Source organism: Taudactylus pleione, unplaced genomic scaffold (genome assembly GCF_031769625.1).
Source record: "Taudactylus pleione unplaced genomic scaffold, aTauple2 ptg000086l, whole genome shotgun sequence".
Lineage (NCBI taxonomy): Eukaryota > Metazoa > Chordata > Amphibia > Anura > Myobatrachidae > Taudactylus > Taudactylus pleione.
The window spans coordinates 8340001-8354196 of record NW_028284488.1 but is presented as its reverse complement, the minus strand read 5'-3'; the positions used below and the strand labels follow the sequence as shown (position 1 = coordinate 8354196).

General features: G+C 40.0%; 1 protein-coding gene and 1 long non-coding RNA gene across 2 annotated transcripts in view; both read right to left on the bottom strand.

The window, feature by feature from the left end:
- The window catches only part of CHCHD3 (coiled-coil-helix-coiled-coil-helix domain containing 3), a 344018-nt gene that overhangs the window by 125194 nt on the left and 204628 nt on the right, over nucleotides 1-14196 (bottom strand). The gene's annotated exons all lie outside the window — the stretch shown is intronic.
- On the bottom strand, nucleotides 10842-13889 carry LOC148529153 (uncharacterized). The gene is made up of 3 exons (XR_015877841.1): nucleotides 13806-13889; nucleotides 13316-13437; nucleotides 10842-11121 (listed from the first exon to the last, which is right to left on the bottom strand). It is a non-coding gene; the product is annotated as an uncharacterized LOC148529153 (long non-coding RNA).

Sequence of the window (14196 nt, the reverse complement as noted above, 5' to 3'; positions counted from 1 at the left end):
CCCTGGACGGCTTCCCTCCGAACAGCACTTCCTTCTTGAGGGGGGTGTCACCTGACCGGCAGCCGCTTCTGAAGACTGCCCGGCAGCCCGGCTTTGTAGAAGTGCTGTGTGTGTGGCGGTAAGGAGCTGTCAGTGCTTTTAGTATAAGCACTGTGCACTCCTTCCTGCCTTCTATTAAAGACAGGGCACCAGGTACCCGGACCCCACCTTTAGAGAGGTGGCGAAGGGTACATAAAAGGTGTAAAAAAAGATGTTAGAAAATAATAAAACTAAATAAATAAAATAAATGTGTTGCTGGAGCACAGCAGGTTGTGACCAGCTCCGTAGGCACATTTTCTAAACTGAGAGCTGGTGGGGCATAGAGGGGGAGCAGCTTCACACTTCTAAATTATTTAAAGTGCCGGCTCCAGCTATCCACGCCTCTATACCCCAGCGTAAGCACCTCCAGTGTCCCCTAGTGGATGAAAGAGAAAGTACTATTGTGTGGCCCTTTGGAGAAAGTGGGTGCTACATCTGTTGCCCAAAAAATCTATTAGAATGGCCATGCCTGACATAGAGCATAGCAGTCTGTACCAACAAATATTGTGTTTTATATGCTATAGATGTGAATAAATTGTGTTTTATATGCTATATATGTGAATAAATTGTATTGCTTTAACTTTCCTTTTTTTTGAAACTGCTAATAATACATAATTGGCATATAGCATGACTCTATGCTTCCATGGCCAAACTGAATTCCTACAGAGTCTGAGATGCTTGTAACGTTTTGAAGGGTTTCCTCATAAGAGCAAAAATTACAGGAGGCAATTGTGTATTTCAAATGAAAGCGAAACAAACCTGTTGATCAAGATAGAGCACAGACATGGTAAAATAACTAAATATTTGCTAAATTGGTCGGGAATAAAGGTGAAGATGTAACGATTGTGTTGCCGTAATGTTGTATGGCAATGAATATCTGTCAACTATTACTAAAAAACTGATAAGCACAGTTCTTTAGCTTACCTTTTTTTATTTTTTTCACTTTGGCAAGTATTTGTACTGTACAATGGTGACGGCTGTGTACATTTTGGCCGGCCGTGAGGTAAAACACAGTACATCAGTGCTAAACTGATGAACTATGGGACTTGCAGGGATCGCCAGAGGTGGGAGTTTCTCACCCCCACTCCGGTGATTGAGATATTAATACATCTCAGCAATATTGCTTTCAGCTTTAGTGGAGCAATAAGTGTCATAAGAATACATTTCTCCCACATAGTTTCTCAATTGCATTTTAATTAATTCCACAAGCTTATAGGAATTTGGTATCCTGGTGTAAAAGAACCCAAGCTAGTGTAACCCTACATTAGGTTTACAGATTAAAAACATAAATGTCCATCTGTTTTGTTTTTTTTATAACATTTTTGAATAGAGGCATTTTCTCAAATCCTCATCAATTCTACAAAAAATGTTTTTGTCTGCTCATCTTATTTCAGTCACATAACAAAAAAAAAGGCTTATTGTCTATAAGACTGAATTCTTTATTATATTGTCTCTGCTTTCTAGAGCCCACAGGCTATTATTGAAAAGCACAGTGACAATTTGCTAAGCCCTGAATAGAGAGAAAGAAGAGATCATTACATTATCATTCCACTGCACAATTGCTACAAGTATTTCCTACCAAACGGATTATTGTGAAAGCAGAGTTCGAGAATAAAGCTACTTTGCTGTGGAAATGGACGTTTAGTGTCTTGGAAATTTGATTTTGTGGAAAATCCTGACACATCATAATGGTGAAATCCTATTTGCTGCAGAAGGCAGGGTTGATAATACTATTTAATACCTGGAGTGTGGGATAGAATCAGCTCACAGCTTTACATACTTTGTGTTGACTTCTTGTGCTAATAATGCCTGACAAGTTACAGAGTTAATAAGCCATTTTGTTTACTCATTTATTGTTAGGAAAGTATATCATGTAAAAACAAAATGGAAATCATGATGTTACCGAAGCCTAAATAACTTGTAGCATTATGTGACTACTGTATTTTGAGATCAACTTTAATAAAGAGATAAAAAGATTGCATACTTTATACAAGAAAAGCACCAGAACAGAACACATGGGGACACAAAATAATATGGACCACATAGGCTTACACAGACAGATTCTAAAAGGCAAAGACATAATAGTATGCCTTTCTATATACTCTTAGGTTATTGGAAATAAGGTAGTAAAAAAAAAAAAGAAACTGAGAACATGGAGTAAGAAGTACAACAAATATTTGTGGGAATAATCTAGATATACGTCCAACTAATTTTGCAAACCACTAAAATATTAGCCGTTTTCTTCCCACCTATTTACATTAACAGTGGCATGATATGGCTTAAAGGTGTGATCCTCATTACACAAACATTTTGCCCAGGACCAATTCGGTGATAAGAGAAGTGTCGCTTCAGGAATAAAGGTGTCACATGAGTGGAAGTAAGCTGATATTAGTTTAGAAAGAAACCTGCTCAGTAATCAGGATTCTTAAAGCACTTGTGTCTTATACCCCTTTCTGACAGAGAAATTGATCTGGTAATTTTCTGACACAAGCTGGGTTTTTTTTCTGTGCGAAAGGGTCAACACGGGTCTAAATTCCTGGGACTTCGACCCAGGCAGTTACCAGGGACAAACATGGGTTGTTGGCTGTGTGAAAGAGTGCAACCCGGGTCGTGATAACTGGCAGCGATTGGCTGAACTGGTTGGGCACTGGCTGATTGGGAGAGTCTCTCTGATTGGCTCAGCGGGTGGGGCACTGGCATCTGATGTTACAATTGTGCTGCAGATATACAGACACAGCATGGCACATTGGAAGGAGGAAATTCGAGAGTCGCTGCCGATTATAGGGGAAGAGGAGATCCGCAAGTCAATTACTGGGACAGTCAAGGATGTCACAGTGTATATAAAAACATTGCCAAGATACTGACATCCAGGGGCATAACACAGACACAGCAACAGGTCGTCAACAAATTAAAGGCACTGAGAAAAAAAAAACAACAACAAAATCCACAACCACAACTGCAGAAAGAGTGGTGCTGCAAGAATGGAGTGACTATATTATGAAGAGTATAATGACATATTTGACAATTCTGCACTGTTAATCAGATTTCCATCTCATCGTCCAATAGTGCATCATCACGGTGTGTGACACCAGAGAACAAGCAATCCATATCATTGACGTCAACAATGCTATTTGAAGACATCACTGAAATCAGTGACACAGATTTGCAGGCGGTTATCAATGACCCCATTCCTGATACTATTGATTGGTGTGGTTGAGGCAACTGGAAGCACGGCAGGGACACCGGCTGACGAACAGAATTAGACCCCAACGTTACGTAGGAACAATAATTTTTTATAATGCACTATATTTTTACACACTTTCTTTTTTATACAGTATGGGGCATTTTGCCTAATAATTTTGTTTTTGGCACTTGTTACTAAAATGCTGTTTTTTATTTAAATTCTTTTTTTATTTAATCAGAGACATATACACAATCAATTCAATTCAACAATAGGCCAAAAAAATGCGTTTGTGAGTACAGAACAACATATACTTTCAATTTGATTTGACAAAAGGTCAAAATGTATAACATACATTACTTAAATATCATTGTAATAAAAAATATAAGCAATATAAATAGTATAGATAATATAGGTAATATAGTTGAAGGGTGCATCGTGTGGGATATCATCACTGAATCACTGGGGGATCATTGTCAAGTAAACGTAAAAGGTACCACAAGGAAGTGGAAAAACATTTACAGGGGTATTCAATACGGGTGAGATAACATCGTTTTTGCGTTAATATCGGAGGTATGATGTCATTATCGCAGGTTTTAGTTTTACACCGTATTCAATTTCAAAGACTTATCGCAGTTTTGAAAAGTCTTTGATAAAAATCGGGGATAAGTTTTCACCATTGAATAAGTGTCGAAAAAAAGTGCAGAATTGGGGTTTAGGGGTGCAGGCTTAAAAAAAATAGCCTGCACCCCTGGGACTGACATTTAAAAAAGAACTGTGTCAAAAAATGTTTAAAAAAATAATAGGGACACCCCAAAAAATTTATTTAAAAATTGGGGTGAAAAAAAAAAAATGGGAAAAAATTGTTTAACAATAGGGAAATAGGTTCAGGGCTATTTTGCAAGTATGCGGTAGGTGTTTTCTAGAATAGATTTATAGCGGCAGGTGCACAATTGCAGAATTTTTAAAAACTTACTTTAGGGACATAAAAATATGCTAGTACCCATTTTCATGTACCCCAAATTTGATGGGACCACTTAAAAAAACGAAAAAAATAACCTAAGTGCTCTTCTGCATCACTTCTTCAATGTCGGAAAAAAAACACCTGCTGCGGCTATTTAAATCCCCGACTTTCAATTAAAGGCTAAATTGGGGGTACCCATAGTGATCCCCCATGTTTTTACTACTTTAGGGGGGGGGTCTTACAATTTTTTTAAGGAAAAATTCGTAACTTTACGCAAATCCAACTTCGGAGTTTCCCATTTTCGTTAATTTTATATTGAATACGGGTATAAGTGGGAGCGCGCCCGATACTTTAACGCAGGTAAAAACTCCGATATGAAACGTTAACTTCGACAGTGAAGTTAATGTTTCATATTGAATGCCCCTCTTAGTGAGTTGTTGAGTAGCTAATGGAAGTGTGGAAATATAGCTCGCCCATATTTCAAAGAACTTTTCTACCATGGATTCTTTACCCAAAGAAGCCTCCACTCAATCCATTTGGAACAGATAAAATAACTTCTCTTTAAATAATAAAAAGGGGGTGTATCTGGCAGATTCCAAACCTGTAAGACGGTTTTCTTGGCGGCAGCGCTAACTGCCAACAGCAGTTTGGGGCAACCTTTTGTACTAAAATGCTGTTTTAAATGTCAGTGGGGCACATTAGCTTTTGCAACATTTAAGACTGCTGACAACAATATTTGCCGGACACACACATGTATGCTGTTAGCATGATTTATCATTTGGAAAGGACACATTGTGCTGATCATGTAGTATGTTTGCACAATTGTGTGCTTCCAAAGATCACACACGATATGTTTGGTTTGGCCGTGCTGCACTGCCAAACAATAGATATTGTGTGCAGGGTATTGCTGTTATAACGAATGCTATAACGAGAAATGTGTATGGTCAATCTTTTATGGTCTCTGACGAAGGGATTTTGCCATAACAATTGTACAGATTGCCGGTCATTGTAGTGTGTACTGGGCCTCACTCTACTTAAAACCAGTAGAGTGCAGTGTGAAGCTAGAGTGCCGAAGGTAGAAGGCCTCAAGCACATATATGCTGACATCACTGCTATTTTATGTTTAATGTTTTTTTTTTTTCTTCCATTTCTAGTCTTCAATGTTCCCACAAAGAAAAAGATGTCGAAAATGGAACAAGAAACTCGCACGATGACAAAAATTCTCGTCAGCTGCGTGACTCAGATGCTGAAATGCAGGCACAGGAGGATGTCCGATTCCAGAGCTTCTTTCACAACGAAAGAGAATTATAAAAAAGCTATTACACAGGTTGTGGGCATGCCTGAACACATTTCCAGGGAAAACCGAGCAGCACAAATGGCCTTCTTTAATGGGCTAGTGTAGTGGTTCCGAAACTGTGTGCCTAGTCACCCTGGGGTGCCTCAGGACACTTGCAGGGGTGACTCAGGTTGGTTGTCTAGCACAAAATAAAATTATTTATGGTCAATGTAATATAAATATGTGGACAAACAGAAGTGCAAACCTGTCCACCACCACATAACTGAGCCTAAAGAGGACAGGTAAGCACAATTTACTTTACTACATTTTTTTTCTGAATTTCTCAACAACAAACATTTGGCTTAGGGGTGCCGTAATTCAAAAAAGTTTGGGAAACACTGGGCTAGTGTCTAAATTACACAATCCGCACTAATCCAATATATCCTCCTTTCTACTCAGAGGGTCATTTTCCAAATTACCGACAGTATAACAGAGGCTTACATTTTGTGGAAACAAACCCGTAAAATCCACCTCATACCAATCCACATGCCCAAGTGAAAAATAGTCCTGATGGCTGAGGGAATAATACTCCACATGGCACCGTGCATAATAATCCAGATGGTAATATGCATAACAGTACATATAGCAGTGTGTCAAATCAGGACAGCACTTTCTACAGACAGTTGTAGACTATATATATATATATTTTTTTTATTTTTACAGGTATATTTATAATTCGTTTTTATATTTAATGAGGCCTGCCTCCCCTCTAGTAGAAGCACATATATTGATATGGGGTTGTGCCTAATGGCAAATACATGACCACAGCATGTGGTCTTTTTTGTTTTTTATATTTATCTGAAGGGACAACTAAGAATTATGTCTAAAACTCATTTTAAGCATTCATATGTATCCTGCAGTAACAGGACTGCCAAGTGTTTGGACCCATATCTGGCCTATACTAGAAGAATGTATATATGTTGTTAATATCTCTGTCTGGTCAAAATGTGGGGCTGCAGCTCCTCTTTTTTACCCGCCACTGATAGGTATAGTTTTTACATTTTCTGTACACACGTTTTATGTGTGCACTTTATATATGTTCAAATGTCATGCTGTGAAAGGCTTAGGCCTATTTATGTACAAAACCGAATGACGCACTTTTACACTGGAAACAGACATTGTATTTGTGGTGATACACGTTAGGTAATACCTACAATTATTATAACATATTTTGAAATAGCTGTCTAAAAATATTTCCAGTAATTTGGTACTGAATAGTATACATTTGTTGTGTTTAACAATACAAATCATGGCCACAGCATATCACTCAAATTAAAATACCATATAATACTTACCAATACTTGTGGTCAACTGCAGCCTGCAGGATGATGGATTGCCAGCCTTTGCATTTATAGTAATCCCTGGGGTTGTCATTGGGGGCAATAATGGGTATGTGGGTCCCATCTATGGCTCCATCACACTGGGGAACTCCACGTCGCAGGAAATCTTTTATGGTGTCATCCAGCCGGTCACCTTGGATATAAAGCAGTGATAAAGGGTGCCCAGCAATGCCTGTGTCACTTCACACACACCGTCAATATACCAACACCAAACAAGCAGGAGATGGTGCGGTATTCCCGTGGGGACGCATACCACCACAAAACAATTGGCAGTCTCCTGCACGGCTTGATGGTTTTGCGGTAGTTGGTGCTTACTTTGGCGAGTGCTGGGGTGAGAAGTTCCACTAGGTAGTTGAATGTAGTACGCTACATCCTAAAGTGTGTCATCCACTGCTCCGACTGAAAAGCTTCCATGGTTGCCCAGAAAGCTTCTCCATGTCTGTAGTCTCTAGCCCACACTGACTGACTTGTTGCGCTGGTAAGTTTCAAGATAGATGAAATACTGCCCAATATCAGGGCTCTCCGTCTGTACAAATATCGGCGTAGAGTATTAACCGCTCTGCCAGAAATTGCGCCCTTCTCCTCCTGACATAAGACTATGCCAAGTAGCTCAGTGTTAGCAGCTGCAGGAGGTTCTCATTAGAAAATGCAACTATTAATTGGATGTATAAACAATAAAAAGGGTATAAATATGAGCAGAGAGAGAAGAAGGGGGGACAAGTTGGAGAACAGGGAGTAGACGCAGAAAGAGGGTCGGGGGTGCCATTACGTATGTATGAGGTATTGGCTGACTGCTATCCTGTTGATCTGTACTAGGTGTCACAAATTTCTTTTAGAAGTATTCACTACTGCTGTTGGTATATCTTATTTTGATGTAAGTCTGCATATATATACACACACACACACACACACGATTAATCTATCTCTAAGTAAAGGCATTGTCATTCATTTTAATATCTGTGTTTGTGTGGAATTATTTCAGTGCTCTCCAGAACAAATAAGGTTTGTAATTTACCTAGAACTAGTAGTTTTATCACCCTAAAAAACAGTCCATTACTTATGACACACAGTATATTGCAGGAATGCCCCGGGTTCTGTGTGAAAGGGGTTGACCGGGGAAATACCTGATTAAAATGTGCTGTGTGAAAGAGGGTAGGTGCTTTGACCCGGATTCAACCTGGGTTGAAAAATCCGGGATTTTGAGATTTTTCTGTCTGAAAGGGGTATTATTTAAAACTATGGTAGACGAGAATATGTCACGATAGGTATTTTTTTTGCAAATAGAAAATCCGTAGTGCCTATCAGTTGTTGGCATTTAATTGGCAGGTGTGGTTCAAGAATTCTTTAACTTATTTTTTAATTTTGCAGTAATAAGTAAGCATCTTGAAAAATAGCAAAGACGGCCACGCCTGAGTTCTGCAGCTCTCCTCTTAACACTTGTTCACATTAATACCCCTTTTACACCAAAATCCCGGGTCCAACCCTGGAATTTGAACACTGGTCAATCCTGGGTCGAACTCGGCTTCAGACCCCGTTTACACTGCAACTCGATCTGGGTTATTCCCGGGTTTGCCCCGTTTACACTGAACCCGGGTAATCCCTGCTTTTCCCTATAGATGTCATTAAAAATTGTCTTTTATAAGGGCTGACAAAGGTGAGGTCACAAAAGGCAACAAAAGAGAGGGGTAGGAACAGGCTGTGTATCAGCCTGCGTTTTGTGGCAGTTGGTCAGGCTGTGGTGCAGGAGGTTAGGGAGGCAAGTGATGGCTGCGTGTGCGTCTCTCTGCAGGGCACTGACAAATGACATCATCTGCCAGAGCCCCAGAAGCTCCAATCAACAAATAGCGGAATGTAGCAGGGTCAAATAATCCGGGTAGCACCCGTTCACACTGCCGCATGACCCGGGAACAACCCGTTTTCAACCCTGCTCTCAACCCGAGTAAGATTGCCGGATAAATCGTCCCAGGTTCTTTTCAGGGAGCCGTTCACACAGAGCCTCGACCAGGATCGACCCGGCAATAACCCGGGTTATTCGGTTGGTATAAAAGGGGTATAACAGATGATATCAAAATTCTAAATGCTGAGAGTGCACTTTTGTTTTTATTCTCCAGGTCCAGCAATTCCTCTGTATTTGTCAGACATTTGCGATACAATTTATAACTCTAAAAGCTATGTGTCATACACAGAGCAAGTATTAACATGTTTCATTTACATACATGCGGAAACACACATTTATTTTTATTTTTTATTTATCTAGGGACTATGAGAAACCTTCACCTTTCTCCATTATCAATGGCCTCCAATCTTCCACCTGAGAACCATAGTGACCACCTCATCCGAGCATACTTGGGGCTTCACTGCACAGTTTCTGGATTTGTGCATGCTTAGAGGGTGCCTTGGGGGTGGGTAAGGACTTCTACAATTGCTGGGCTCCCCTCGCCTAAGGTACTGTAGAAGCTGCACCACCTGCAGTGCTGGTAGATCCCCCATACACTTTCTCTTAAAATGATGTTGAGCACAATGATTTATAAGTGGGTCTACTTGATAATTCAACAGAAACAATTATGGAAGTGTAGGTAACAGATTTTAACAAGGATCTGAGGGCCTGATTCAGAGCCGGACGCTATTTGCGCTCGATCGTCCAGAAAAAGGGGCTGGCTATTTAAATTGACCGTTCGCTCTTTGCGGTCTGTTGACGCCTCTATGTCTGAACAAGCGAACAAAACATGGACTTTTTTTGTAAAAAACACCCCCGTCCCCTCGCATCATACGTCATCTCCGCTATTTATTAGATTAATCGAGTACATCGAAAGGCGAATGAACTGCTCGCTATTCTTGTGGTTGCATTTTCCTACCGCAATCATGCGAGCAGTTCTGGCTAAAAGACACCCAACTGACGTGGTCGATGACGCTGCTTTGTTAATTATGCACACCCTTAAAACGCCCGTTTTGACCTTTTGGCACGCCTGCGTTCGGATCTCCACTCCCCGTTTTCAAGCACCTTCCCCTGTTACCACCCACAAACGCCTCATCCTGTCACTCAAATTAGCAGGCATTCGCTATTTTGCGAGCACACAATTTTCGACCGCACTGACTGGTTCGCGCATGCGTACTAAAACCCATACGCATGCGCAGATGTGCGAACATCGCTCGGAGCGAACGAGCGGCCGCTTACGAGCGGCTCTGAATCAGGCCCTGAGTGCATCCATCCCTCTTCATCCAACGTCCTAGTGAAGAGAGCAAAATGGGGAGAATTTTCCCAGGGATCCACTGGTCCGTGAATAGGGGGCGGGGTCTAATGGCATGATTCTGAGCATAGCATCATTTGGCCCGCCCCCTAAATAGGTGTGATTCCCATCATTGGGGGAGGGGCTTGGTCCCGCCCCCATCGCCACCCTCCTGCATCTCCTAGATGACACTGGCTGAATACTAAGCCATTTTAGAATAATAGGCAATCTATTGAAATTAGCCATTATTGTATTGTGTTATATGTATTGATCTATGTATTAAATCTTTTTATAAAGGAAGCCTTGTGTCAATCCAACATATTTGTAGATATGTTTTATATGGTTTTTGCGTAGTTCACTGGAAGTTTTTGGTTATAAGTAGCAATTTTGCCAGAAGAGTACTGGCTGTATGAACTTGCAGCAATATCATAATTATTAGTATATTTATTTTTGTACCCAATTAGCACCAGGAAATCAGTTTCGAGTAATACTTTGAAAAAAAAATTTTCTGTGCTGGGTACTGCTTACAGCGCCACATAACTGAGAGACAACTATTTTATAAAATGTTCTTGTAGTGGCAACAATTAAAAAACAACCTTAAAATTCACATACAAAAATAATCTATTACTGTCACACGCAAGAATAGTAGCCTCTGTGCTTATACAATGGACAGAAGGACACTCTGGGTGTGTGTCTCTCCAGCCCCAAGTGCTCTGATCAGGTTACACAGGACCCACACACATCCACATGGCCTGCTGTGCCGCAGCCATCCCCTATCTCTCCTCTGGTAGGGAAGCTCTGTTGGCAGTCCATGGCCCAGGCCTGGAAACATGATGCCCCTGCACTGCACACTGTCCTGCTCACATTCTGGCTGCCAGGTTCTTCCTTCTGCTGCTGCCTGGGAGGGAGGGCCAGTGATGTCAGCACCATTGTCCATAATTACTAGTCTTATACCACAAGTGGGCCCACTCATCATCCGGTGAAGAGTGCAGGATCTAGTAGAATACAGACAAGCAGTGACAAAACTGACAGAGTAGAGCGGTAAAATAATGTTTTGAGAGGAAAATCAGTCTAGCTGCTGCATTTAAAATAATTTGTAAGGCTAAAAAGTATAGTTAAGGTAAGACTAATAAGGGAATTGTAAAATTCAAAGCTGGAGATCAGTGCATATGAGTGTATTACAGTAAAAGTGTCTTGTGTGATTTATTTTTCAGTATTCATAGATGTATATAACAGCACCTGAATACAGATTGAATGTGGTTTATAAAAGACAGCTTTGAGTCAAGGATAACACCTTTCATGAGCTTGCAGGTTAGTTTTATTGTTGTATTCTCAACAGAAAGAGATGTCAGATTAGAAACTTCAGTTGGCCGGTGGGGATATTTTTAGTACATTATCTGAAAACCGGAGGTTAACATCCAATAACACTGTCATTAACAGATGCTGAAAGATAAGTTCATTTGAGTATACTCTACATACAGATAATAATGTAACGCAAAAGAAGCTCATTAGTCAAGAGAAGTTGTATAGATAAAAAAGAGCAGATCACCTAGGATTAAGCATTGTGTCACTTTAACTAATAGAGGACACGGAGCAGTGTATCAAGAGAAAAGAACAGTGACAGACAGAGTTATTTGATAAAGAGGAGAACCATGATAGCAGTGTGACCAAGGACATGTAGCGTTTGTAAGGCTGGGTACACACTAAACAGATATACCTGTATCTGCAGATCGAGTCATCATGTGATCAACCATCATGTGTTCAGTGTGTAGGAGGGAGCGGGCCCCCCTCCCCGTGGCTGCATGTGTACGGGCGGTCTGCACTTGGCGACGGACAGATATGTCTGCAGATATATCTTTCCATCTACTGTGCAGCAGAAACAATGCGATATGTCTGTGAACGACGTTGTTCACAGACATATCGCGGCTACACACTGGCCGACGGGCAACAGATATAATGGTGGATCAATTGATCGGCCAATATATCGGTCAGTATATACCCAGCTTAAGGGAAGAGCGAACAATGGTGTCAAATGCAGCAAAGAGGTATATGAACAACATTCCAACATCAATATCATAATTATTTCACTTTTTTTCCCCAGAACACTTAATTTCCAGAAAATAAACATCAGATTTCTTAAGTCATCTCACATAGCAAAGACAAACTACCAAATACTGCCAAAAAAAGAAAAAAAAGTTTTTATTTAATTGAAATTGCAAGAATGAGAATTTAAAGCAAATGTGTGTATTTGTTTTTCTAACCACCAAGACTGCTCTACTGGGATTTCCGCAGTGCAAGTTGCTATTGTATGGTGATCACAGACATTCATCAAACCACCACTACAGAGGTGCCACATCATTTAAAAGACGGCACTCCTTCAATTAAATGTGCTCTTGATAGAGCACATTTAATGTACTCTCTCATTTTCCTGGCTTTGAAAATTTCTGCAATGTTCACTCTGGTAAAGACAGGGATTAATGAGGTCATCATGGCATGACATGATATCACCAAGCCCCATCACAGGTCCTAGTAACAGCAACCTTAAGGGAAGGAATTTTAGGTAAGCCCTCCCCCCCCCCTCCTCCCAATTTGAACCCCGGAAGAGCTTTGGACGAGTCCTACTTATTCTTCACAAAGTAGGGGTTAAGCATTGCCCAATTCACTGACTCCCTTAGTCAGTACATTTTCTGTGAAGCTTTGGGAACAAAATCAAAAAGAAGGTCTAATAGGATTTTTAGAGGAAAATAGTGGATAAGGCCAAGTGTAGGAAACCTCTAAGGTCAAGGAAGCTGAGTGAAGGGATGGTAATTTGAGAAATTGTTTTTCAGAATTATTTCTTTTTTTCATAATAGGAGTAAGCACTAAATATGCATCTCAGTCACATTGGACCAGATGCATAAGAATATTGATGAGTATCCGCAGCTGGATAAAAGGCCATTTACTTATAAATAAAAATTGCATTTCTTTACAACTCTACATTATCACCTGTGTGTTTATTTTTCAGTATTCATATTTAGCAATAAGTTATGGGACTCGAAAATGAATAAAAATTTTAAAATGGGTTTCAAACTTATAAATGGATAATCTGATTATTTAAGTCAATGAAACCAGTTTCAAGGGCACTTATCCTTCAGTAAATGTCATGGAAATCGTAACATCATGAGCAAATTAAAAGGCACTTTCTAATACCTTGCCAGCTAGCTGGTGATGTTTCCTGGTGATTGCATCACTAAGTGTCACAGCTCATCTATATGATTAATTGGCTTTTTGATTACTTTGGTTTTTCCAATTAGATGCCTTCCTGTATTGTGCTAGGAAGAGAAAAAGCAGAAGCAATAATAATAATAATAAAGGCAGATGACAAGAGAACAGATTAGTGTCAGTTCAGTCGGCTCCTGATGAGGAGAAATACTATATACATCCACAAGCAGATGATAACTGTCACATTAAAAATATACTGCAATCTGCAGTGAAGACGTGTCAACCTCTCCAAAGAAAGAAACCACTAAACCAAATGAAGGGGGAAAGTGAGGTAATTAGGGGGGTAGAGTTATATGGAAGGGAGGGGAAGTAGGGGTGAGGTAATATGACCAGTAACTGAAGTTGTTTGCTGAAATTACATTTTGAAAGTTGCTATACATTTACAGAGTAAAACAGTCACAGTGTATGCAGTGCTTACCAGTTAAAACTAAAGACCATATATCACTGACATAGACATGTTGATTTGAATCCCACAGTCAAACTCGTGACCTTAGAGAAGTCCCTGTCTCTCCATGCCTCAGGAACCAATGATTGTGTACAGCGCTGTGTGAAATAGAAAGTGCTAAGTAAATAAATAGAGATGTGGACACATTTGTTGGTACTCTTCCATGAAAAAAACCCAAATATATATCTGAAATAACTTGACAGTAAAAAACACAATTTGCATCCATCATGGTTTCTTCCACATTTAATAGAAATCAGATTTTGCATTTGATTTTTGATTCATCAGAATATTTTAATTAATAAAACAATTTAAAATGTCAAGTTCAAAAATGATTGGCCCACACTTCCTGAGCAAACTGTTGCAG